Source organism: Bison bison, unplaced genomic scaffold (genome assembly GCF_000754665.1).
Source record: "Bison bison bison isolate TAMUID 2011002044 unplaced genomic scaffold, Bison_UMD1.0 scf7180017864469, whole genome shotgun sequence".
In the NCBI taxonomy this organism is placed as follows: Eukaryota; Metazoa; Chordata; class Mammalia; order Artiodactyla; family Bovidae; genus Bison; species Bison bison.
In genome coordinates this window covers 3,761,882-3,772,197 of record NW_011495030.1, presented here as the reverse complement: position 1 = coordinate 3,772,197, position 10,316 = coordinate 3,761,882, and positions in this window count along the sequence as shown.

Sequence of the window (10,316 nt, the reverse complement as noted above, 5' to 3'; positions counted from 1 at the left end):
TGCTTTTAAAAAAATCATGAAATCACTGTGTTGTATACTAATGCTGCTAAGTCACTTCAGTCGTGTCCGACTCTGTATGATCCCATAGATGGCAGCCCACCAGACTCCCCCATCCCTGGGATTCTCCAGGCAAGAACACTGGAGTGGGTTGCCATTTCCTTCTCCAATGCATGAAAGTGAAAAGTGAAAGGAAAGTCGCTCAGTTGTGTCCAACTCTTCGTGACCCCATGGACTGCAGCCCACCAGGCTCCTCCGTCCATGGGATTTTCCAGGCAAGAGTACTGGAATGGGGTGCCATTGCCTTCTCCACTATGTTGTATACTTGACATTTATATGATAGTGTACATCAACTATACATCAATAACAAAATAAAGAAAAATAAATCCTGAGTATACAAATGTAAATGTCCTAGTAACCCATTTAGTGAATGTATGACTGGTAAATGGAATCAAAACACATCTCTATTATGGTTCCCCACTGCCTCTCAAAGTGCATTCAGTGAGGATAATTCTTGCCAATCACATATGGGAACATGGGTAGGTTCCATGACTTTTCCTCTTAGGTCAATGTTCTTAGGTGCAAACATAGTTTCAGTCTGAAGCCAAAATGTCTAGCCCAAGATTCTGATCAAAATTCCACCTTTTCTTTAATGGCAAATATTCCCCCAGCTGGGCAGGGCTTGAGCCTAGCAGCCTGCAGCAGCAAAGGTGGGGAAGGATGCATGGCTAGTTTCTTCTCTCCACTTTAATACCCTTTTTCTTTTCTTCTCCTACTCCAGCTGGCTTGCCAGTTTCTGACCTCTTGGGGTTGGAGGAATGATAAATAAGAAAATTTTTAGTATTCAAAGCTGACTCTTTTCTGGGGACTTTCTTAGGTCCTTTGGAAAATTGCTTTCCTGGAGGCCTGTCTTCTATAGGTCATGTTACCTGTTTTGCACATTTCTATGCCTGTTGTTCACTTGTGACTCCTTTGCAGCTCCCCTCCAATATCCTTCTGCTAGGGTTCTTCACTCTCTAAGTGATCCTACTTGACAGCACCCCAAATGACTCTTGGTTGGATCTTTTCCATGTGGCCCACATCTGATCCATTGAAACTGCTTTCATCCACTGAAATGACTTCCCTGGTGGTCCAATGGTTAAGAATCTGCTTTCCAGTGCAGGACGTGAGTTCCATCCCTGGTCAGGGAACTAAGGCCCTGCATGCTGCAGGGCACATAGAGAAAGCCTCTCTGCCACAGTGAAAGGCCATGTACCACAACAAAGACCCAGTGCAGCTCCCCATGCCCCGCCAACACACCAACAATGTGAAAAGATAACCCACAGAATGGGAGGAAATTAAATGTTTTTTAAAGAAATAAAAGAAGCTGCTTATAAACTCTTGGTTTGACTATCCTGGATGATCCCAACACAACCTCTATCTTTGTTCCCCAGGCCACTTTAATGTCCTTGTGCAGGAATCAGGCAGTGTTACTTGTGTCTCCCAGCCACAATAAAATTGTCATTTCAAGCTCTGAAATGTGTCTTAGAAGCCCTGGAAGGGAGTGGCAGTCCTTCATTTATGTCTCCTGTCCCCACAGGCAGAAATAGGAACTCTCTTTGGCAAAATAGTCTCAAAAAAATAAATAAATAAATAAATAATCCTGTGGGATCCAAGAATTACTGAAATGGTTCTCAGAATTTCCTTGGTAAATTCTGCATGTGGTGTTCTGGCTGTGGAATATCTTATTTGTTGTATTTGTTTATCCCAGTAGAACTTGTATTTCAACATCGTGCTACTAGAGTTTTAGATATTCTGCCACATTTAGGAAGGCCATAGGTCAGGGCGCTCTCTTCCCTAGATTATAAGCTCTTGGATACTGGGGTAGGTTATTGAAAAATGCCACAGTTGATGCTTTATTTTACCGGTAATTATCTCAATGTATAATAGACCATTTATTCTCATTATTGTGTGGCAATGCTATGAATATATCTGGGAAATTAGTATCTGGTCAATGACATTAGTCATGTCACCTGGATAAGATGACTACTGCCACTGTTCTCAGGAGCCTATAGTTTAGTGTAGTTGAGAGATAAGTAAATAAATAATTTCTAGAAAGGGTTCTCACTGGTTTAATAAGGCAAGCAGGATTCTATATATGTTACAAGAGCACACAAAAGACACCAAATTGATCCTTGGAAAGTCATGGAATCTTCTCCAAGGAAGTGATGTGTAAGGTGGATAAGAAGGGTGGAAAGGCTGAAGCAACTGGATGCCATTCACTCACATACAGCATATAGTATGGGAATTGCATCAGAAATGGAGAAGAGAACATCATTAAATGACCCAGGGACATGTAAATGAACATTCAAGAAGTCCAGAAATAAATCATCATCAAGATAGTATAGTGGGGTGAAAGGGGGTCAGGACACAGGCTGACTCGGATTTAAACCCTGGCTTTACCACTTAATAGGTATGTGAAGCTGAACAAACCCTTTAACTTTTCAGAGCCTCAATTTTCCACTGTGCAAAATGGGAACAGTAATGTGGGCATTGTAAGGTTGCAGGGAGGATTAAATGGGATAATGCATGTAAAAGTGCCTAGCTCAGGGCCTAGCACATACTGAGCACTCAAAATTCAGAGGCTGTGTTATTTTGGAAGAAAATCAGGGATTGGGGGAGGATCATTACTCCCAACCAAAGCCAGGAAGATAGAAAGTTTTTTCAGATTCCTTTGGTTAGAATTAAAGCTAGTAGAATTAGTTTCCTTTTCAGTTGACAAATGAACCAAAAATGTGAATAAACTTGTGGTTGCTCAGATAAAAGCATGACTCAGAGCTCTAATTTCTGTTCCATGGACATGTTTGTCAACCAGATAGTGGATGTGGGGATGGCCAGTAGCAAAATTTAAAGCAGACCTGTTTGTCTTCAAACACTCCTGAGCCAGCTTTTAATTCCCTTGTGAAAATGTAAAACTGACTTCTAATTTGGGGTAATCAATCGAATATACACATTTACTTTGGCTTTTTCTTGAAACCCAGTAAAATGACAGCAAAGGAATTGCTTTTTAAGGCAGAAACCTACAATGATAATGAGATTAGGAGGGACAACAGGAACAATGAGATTTGGGATTTAGAAGCCATAAAAACAAGAGGTATCCAGTTTAAGAGACCCAAGAAAGATGACCCCTTAACTTGCCTCGGAAAGAGCTAGAAAGTACCTGATTACATCAAAGAGCTCCCAAAAGACTGGGAATACCTGGTACTTCCATAAATGTGGATAAAGTTGGGATTAAAAACAGGAGGATTGGTTTGTAAATGAGTTTAAGATGTGGTTAGATCCGTAGATCCTCTGTTCAGCTAGATAACTGTCCCTCTCCAGCCAGGCAGGGGCTGGATAAGATAAAATAGGATTACTTTTTAGGGAAGACGTGGCACATTTGGGGATGAGATTCAATACCATAAACAGAAACATTTATTAAACATTTATAGCCCAGTAAAGCCCCAAGTATTTTACCTCTGTTCTAATTTCAGAGCACCACGGTAATTTCTCTGGGTCATCTGACCACCTTGAGAGAAAGACATCAAGTCTTATGGCCCAGCCAGAGAACTTGAAGCTGAAGCTGACAGTCTACAAGGCTCACCCATGGGGTCAGAACTCCTAAGAAGCCTTTTTAGTACCTCACTCCTAAATGTGAATAGACTACCACCGATTGTCAGACGTCCAAGGAAAACCAACTTGAAAGGTAGAGACCAAAACAAACAAACAAAAAGCAATGTGGAAGAAACCAAGCCTGTGAACAGGTCAGAAAACTATTATAAATATCCATAGAGGGATAAGAGGTGATACTGACCCCATGAAACAAGAGCATTATATTATTTTTTAAAAGAACATTAAGGGAATAAAAAAGGGGACCCAAGGACTAGCAGAATAAAAAATTCAAAAAAACCTTTGAATAATTAAGTTGAGCAAATCTCAATATAGATAGTAGAGCAAAAAGACAGAATTAGAAAATGAGTGTAAAAAAATAAAAAGAAAGAAAGAAAGTTATAGGACCATAAGATCAACAGCTGTATGAGAGGAATCCCACAAAGAGAGACAGGGAAAAATATAGGGAAGGAAATCAACAATAAAATAATCCTAGAAAATTCAAGGAAAGGACATGAGTTTGCAGATTGTAAGAACCACTGAGTGCCCAGATAATAAATGGAATTAGACCCACTTGAAAGCATATTATCATGCAGTTTTAAAATACTGATGTATTCATTTGCTAGGTCTGTCATAACAAGATACCACAAACTGGGTAGCTTAGATAAAAGAATTTTATTCTCACACTTTTAGAGGTTGGAAGTCCAAGAACAAAGTGTCACAAGACCCAGAATAGTTTTTGTGAAAATATGAAGATAAAGGAATACCTGATTCTTTTGAAGATATCAAAAGAATATTTAGACAAGTGTTTAAGAGTTGAGATAAAACAGTGATAGGTACACAATAGTAAGCAAACAAAACTATAAGAACAACAACCAAAAAAAGTATTAATTTCAGGGAAAATGAAAAGTTGAAAGAAAGAAAAGCATATTCATAGGATTCCCTGAGAGTTTTCTGTAAATATCATGTATACAGTCATAATAATATTTAAATAAATATTAATCTAGCCAATGTTGGAAAAGACCCTGATGTTGGCAAAGATTGAAGGCAAAAGAAGAGAGTGTCAGAGGATGAGATTGTTGGGTAGCATCACTGACTTAACAGACAACAAACTCCGGGAGATAGCGGAGGACAGGGAAGTCTGGTGTGCTGCAGTCCATGGAGTTGCAAGGAGTCGGACACGACTTAGCAACTGAACAACAGTCAACATAAACACATTGAAAGAGTGGGGAGATAGAAATAGTGTCTATATAAGGTGTAGGTGAAGGAAGAAAAAAAGTTAAAATTTCCTATATAAAAATCTGTGGTTATGTGAAAAAAATCAATCTGTACACTCAAGATTAGTGAGCTTTATTCTGTTAGTTCTGGCTCAACTAAAAAAAAATCCAACAATCTTGTTCAAATTTCAATTTAGGAGAGCAAACTTAAATGCCCAATGGGGCTGGGCAAGGAGCTTAAATGAGAGAAGCAGTCTTGGTAAGTTTGAGTAAGAAATTGGTGGGATGTGCCAGACTGAAGTGCCTTGCTCTCACAGGGCTCTGTTCCTCAAGTGGACTGCCACTACTTAGCTCTAGCTATGGAAACGTGAGCCTTGTATCACAAGATTTAAGGATTTTTCAAGAAAAGCCAGATACGTAAATTTTACAAATGGAAACGTCCAGGTTTTTAAAACATTACTTAACACAGAACACATGGGCTTCTCTTGTGGCTGAGTGGTAAAGAATTCCCTGCCAAGCAGGAGAGGCGGGTTTGATCCCAGGGTCGAGAAGATCCTCTGGAGAAGGAAATGGCAACTCACTCTAGTATTCTTGTCCAGGAAATCTCATGGACAGAGCCTAGCAGGCTATAGTCTATGGGGTCACAAAGAGTTAGACATGACTGAGGGATTAAACAGCAACAACACAAAAAACATAACTGTGAGCTATATCTGGTCTATACACTGCCAGCTGGCATCTCAAAACGGATGGAGCTTTTTCATACTCACTTGGAGGGTGTGTGAAAGACATAACAACCCTGAAATTATATTGCACTGAGTTAATTAAGTTGGCTCTGATGAAAACACTTTTAAACAGTAAACCAAGGAAGGAAGACCTATAACACCAACAAAACCTCTGGACCTTAACATTTTTCCAAGTCATGTTGATGTGATAGGATCAAAATTCCTGAACACTTGTAAGATACCAAATATTGTACCTTTGACTTATTCAGAGAGGAATTTAATTGGGAAGAATTTTATGAATTAATAGAAGATCTAAGGCATCTAGATCTTTTAACTCCTACTAAAACACAAACTTTCCAAAGGCTATTTTTGATTTGGTGTCAATGAATGACTCATCATTTCTCTTGATTCTCAGGCTGATCAGTGGTCCTGTGTCAAATACCAAATAATGTGTTAGACTTAAGATTTCTCCTTCCTCAACTGCCCTTGTGCAGACAAGGATTCAAGCAAATAAATGATGAGAAAATGATTAGTATATTATATAAACAAAGATAGAAAACAGATCAATGGCTATTTGAAGCACAAGGTGGAGAGAAGATTGATTATAGACAGACACAAAGGAATTTTGGGGGATGATGGAAGTGTTCTAAAACTAGATTTTGGTGATTGTTGTACAACTGGAAAAATGCATCAAAACTATTGAATTGTACACTTAAAATGAGTGAATTTTATGCTAGGTAAATTATACCCTAATAAAGCTGTAATTTAAAAAGAGAATAATGGATGATAAAATTGGTGGTAAAGTACAAGTATGATGAAAAGCATGGTCTTTTACATAGTCTCAAAGTATCACCCTCTAGGTACTTATCAACCACAACGGGGAAAATAGTAACTTTATGGTGGAGAAATCTGGCAGACACTACTTTTAATAAATGATCAGAGTTAATTAACATCACCAGTAAAGGGACAAGTGGATATCACGTGCCTTCTGAAGTGATACACAGAAAAGGATACAACATGTGGTGTTGCCAAACCAAAACGCATAACCTGAATTTAATCCCGACAGGGTATATGACAAACCCAAGTTGCTGCTGCTGCTAAGTCACTTCATTCGTGTCCAACTCTGTGCGACCTCATAGACAGCAGCCCACCAGGCTCCTCTGTCCCTGGGATTCTCCAGGCAAGAACACTGGAGTGGGTTGCCATTTCCTTCTCCAATGCACGCATGTATGCTAAGTCACTTCAGTCGTGTCCGACTCTGTGCGACCCTATGGACAGCAGCCCACCAGGCTCCTCCATCCACAGGGTTCTCTAGGCAAGAATACTGGAGTGGGTTGCCATTTCCTTCTCCAATCCAAGTTGAGGGACATTCTTAAAAAAACTGACAAGCACTCTTCCAGAGTTTCAAGTTCATAAATGACAGACTAAGCAATACCCCTGATTACAGTAGGAGATGTGACAGCAAAGTGCTATGTGAGAGCCTGTGCTGGATCCTGGTCAGGAAACAGATGTTAGTGGGACAGCTAGCAATATTTGAATAAGGTCTGTAGATTAGTTAATAGCATTGTGTCAGTGTTAATTTCCTGCTTTTGATAATTGCAGTGGGATTGTGTGAGATATTAAAATTAGGGAAAATAGGATGAAGGGTGTATGTGTAAATCTCTGTACTATTTTTGTAACTTTTAAAGTTATTTTGAAGTAGTTTCAAAATCAAAAGTTTAAAGGTTTGGTTCAGTTCAGTCGCTCAGTCGTGTCCGACTCTTTGTGACCCCATGAATTGCAGCACGCCAGGCCTCCCTGTTCAACACCAACTCCGGGAGTTCACTCAAACTCACGTCCATAGAGTCAGTGATGCCATCTAGCCATCTCATCCTCTGTTGTCCCCTTCTCCTCCTGCCCCCAATCCCTCCCAGCATCAGAGTCTTTTCCAATGAGTCAGCTCTTCGCATGAGGTGGCCAAAGTACTGGAGTTTCAGCTTTAGCATCATTCCTTCCAAAGAACACCCCGGACTGATCTTCTTCAGAATGGACTGGTTGGATCTCCTTGCAGTCCAAGGGACTCTCAAGAGTCTTCTCCAACACCACAGATCAAAAGCATCAATTCTTCGGCACTCAGCCTTCTTCACAGAAGGTTAAAATGATATTTTTACCTTTCAGCTGGGAAAATGGCAATGGGTTGATGAGAAATTCATGGTGAAGTAGTGACGAAAGTTTTACCCATTGCTCAGAAAGCGCTAAGGATGAAAACAAGTTGTTGATGTAGAGATGTTTTTAAATGAAGAACTACAACTGAATATTATTATATTAACCGTTTTCTTTCCTGATCCTTCATTCCTAGTGAAACGATGCTAATTCTGTACTTTTCTTTTTCTACTTAAGAATATATCTTTTTAGTGACTCCTGTGTTAGTGAAATAAAACATTTTAAAACCTAAAAACTTGATTCTTCTTTGCTTACTATTAAAAGAGAAATTATGGGTCACAATGATATTTGAAGCGAAACTTGGAAAGGCAGAATCTTATTGACCCAAGAGTTTTTAGAACTCAGAGTACTCTTCTGGTTACTATTCTGTTCAGTTAAGAAAATAAAGAGAATGCTTTACATTCTGCTGACCATGGAAGCACAATGAACAAGCAGTTAGTGCCAGGTAGGGCAAAGGTCTATGTGGGCACTGTAGCTGTTATGATATATCATTATGTATGTTCCATTTCTGCTACATGCATTATAAAATTACATATACATGTATGTGTGTGTTTGTGATTAAGAGTATGGTCTTTATTTTTTAATTTTAAATTTTATTTAATTTTTTGTTGAAGTATAGTTAATTTATACTTTGTGTTAGTTTCAAGTGTACACCAAAGTGATTCAGTTATATATATTATTTTTCAGACTCTTTTCCTCTATAGGTTATTACAAAATATTGAGTATAGTTTTTTGTGCTATACAATAGGTCCTTGTCGGTTATCTACTTTATATATGAAAGTGAAAGGAAGAAAGAAAGTGAAAGTCGCTTAGTCGTGTCTGACTCTTTGCGACCCCATGGACTATACAGTCCATGGAATTCTCCAGGCCAGAATACTGGAGTGGATAGCCTTATATATATATAGTAGTGTGTATATGTTAATTCCTGTTATATTAAATAACTTCTCTTCAATGTTCACTTAAAAAGAGCAAGTAGCTCTCCAGGTGAATCAATTGTTAACTTCAATGCTTTTATCTCCCAGGAATGTTACCTTCAACTTTAAAGCATGCAAAGACCATAAAGTTATAAACATGTTTGTTAAAGAAAATCATAATTGGTTATTTAATCTATAGAATATAAGTGTTATGGGAGATTGTTGTTGTTTAGTCACTACATGTCTGATTCTCTGCTACTCCAGGGACTGCAGCATGCCAGGCTCCTCTGTCCTCCACTATCTCCTGGAATTTGCTCAAATTCATGTTCATTCATTCAGTGATCTAATCCTCTGTCATCCCCTTCTCCTCCTGCCTTCAATCATTCCCAGACTTAGGGTCTTTTCCAATGAACTGGCTCTTCAAATCAGGTGGCCAAAATCTTGGAGTTTCAGCTTCAGCATCAGTCCTTCCAATGAATATTCAGGGTCGATTTCCTATAGGATTGACTGGTTTGATCTTCTTTCTGGCTCCAGGACTCTCAAGAGTCTTCTCCAGCATCACAGTTTGAAAGCATCAGTTCTTTGGTGCTCAGTCTTCTTTATGGACCAACTCTCACATCCATACATGACTACTAGAAAAACCATGGTTTTGAATACATGGACCTTTGTTGGCAAAGAGATGCCTCTGCTTTTTAATGCTGTATAGGATTATCATAACTTTCCTTCCAAGGAGCAGGTGTCTTTTAATTTCATGGTTGCAGTTGCCATCTGCTATGATTTTGGAGCCCAAGAAAATAAAATGTCACTGTTTCCACTTTGTCCCCATCTACTTGACATGATGTGATGGGACCAGATACCATGATCTAAGTTTTTTGAATGCTGAGTTTCAAGCCAGCTTTTTCACTCTCCTCTTTCAGTTTCATCAAGAGGCTCTTTATGTCCTCTTAACTTGTTCCCAACTTTATTTCCTCTTAACTTTAGAGTGGTATCACCTGCACATCTGAAGTTCTTGGTTCTCCCAGCAAACTTGATTCCAGCTTGATTCCAAACTTGATTCATCCAGCCCAGAATTTTGCATGATGTATTTTGCATATAAATTAAATCAGCAGGGTGACAATATCCAGCCTTGTCATACTCCTTTCTCAATTTTGAATCAGTCTGTTCCATGTATGGTTCTAACTGTTGCTTCTTGACCCGCATACAGGTTTCTCGGGTCATAAGTAAGGTGGTCTGGTACTCCCATCTGTTTAAGAATTTTTCAAACAGTTTGTTGTGATCCTGAGAGTCAAAGGCTTCGGTGTAGTCAATGAAGCAGTAGTAGATGTTTTTTCTAGAATTCCCTTGCTTCCTCTAAGATACAATGAATGTTGGCAATTTGATCTCTGGTTTCTCTGCCTCTTCAAAACCCAGCTTGTACATCTGGAATTTCTTGGTTCACATATTGCTGGAGCCTAGCTTGAAGGATTTTGTGCACAACCTTGCTAGCATGTGAACTGAGTACACTTGTATGGTAGTTTGAACATTCTTTGTCATTGCCCATATGAGAGATTAAATTTGTTCAATTCAGCTATACATGAATTTACTACACTTATGATCAGAAATCCATCATTTATAGAATAGATTCTCCTGTTAATCAG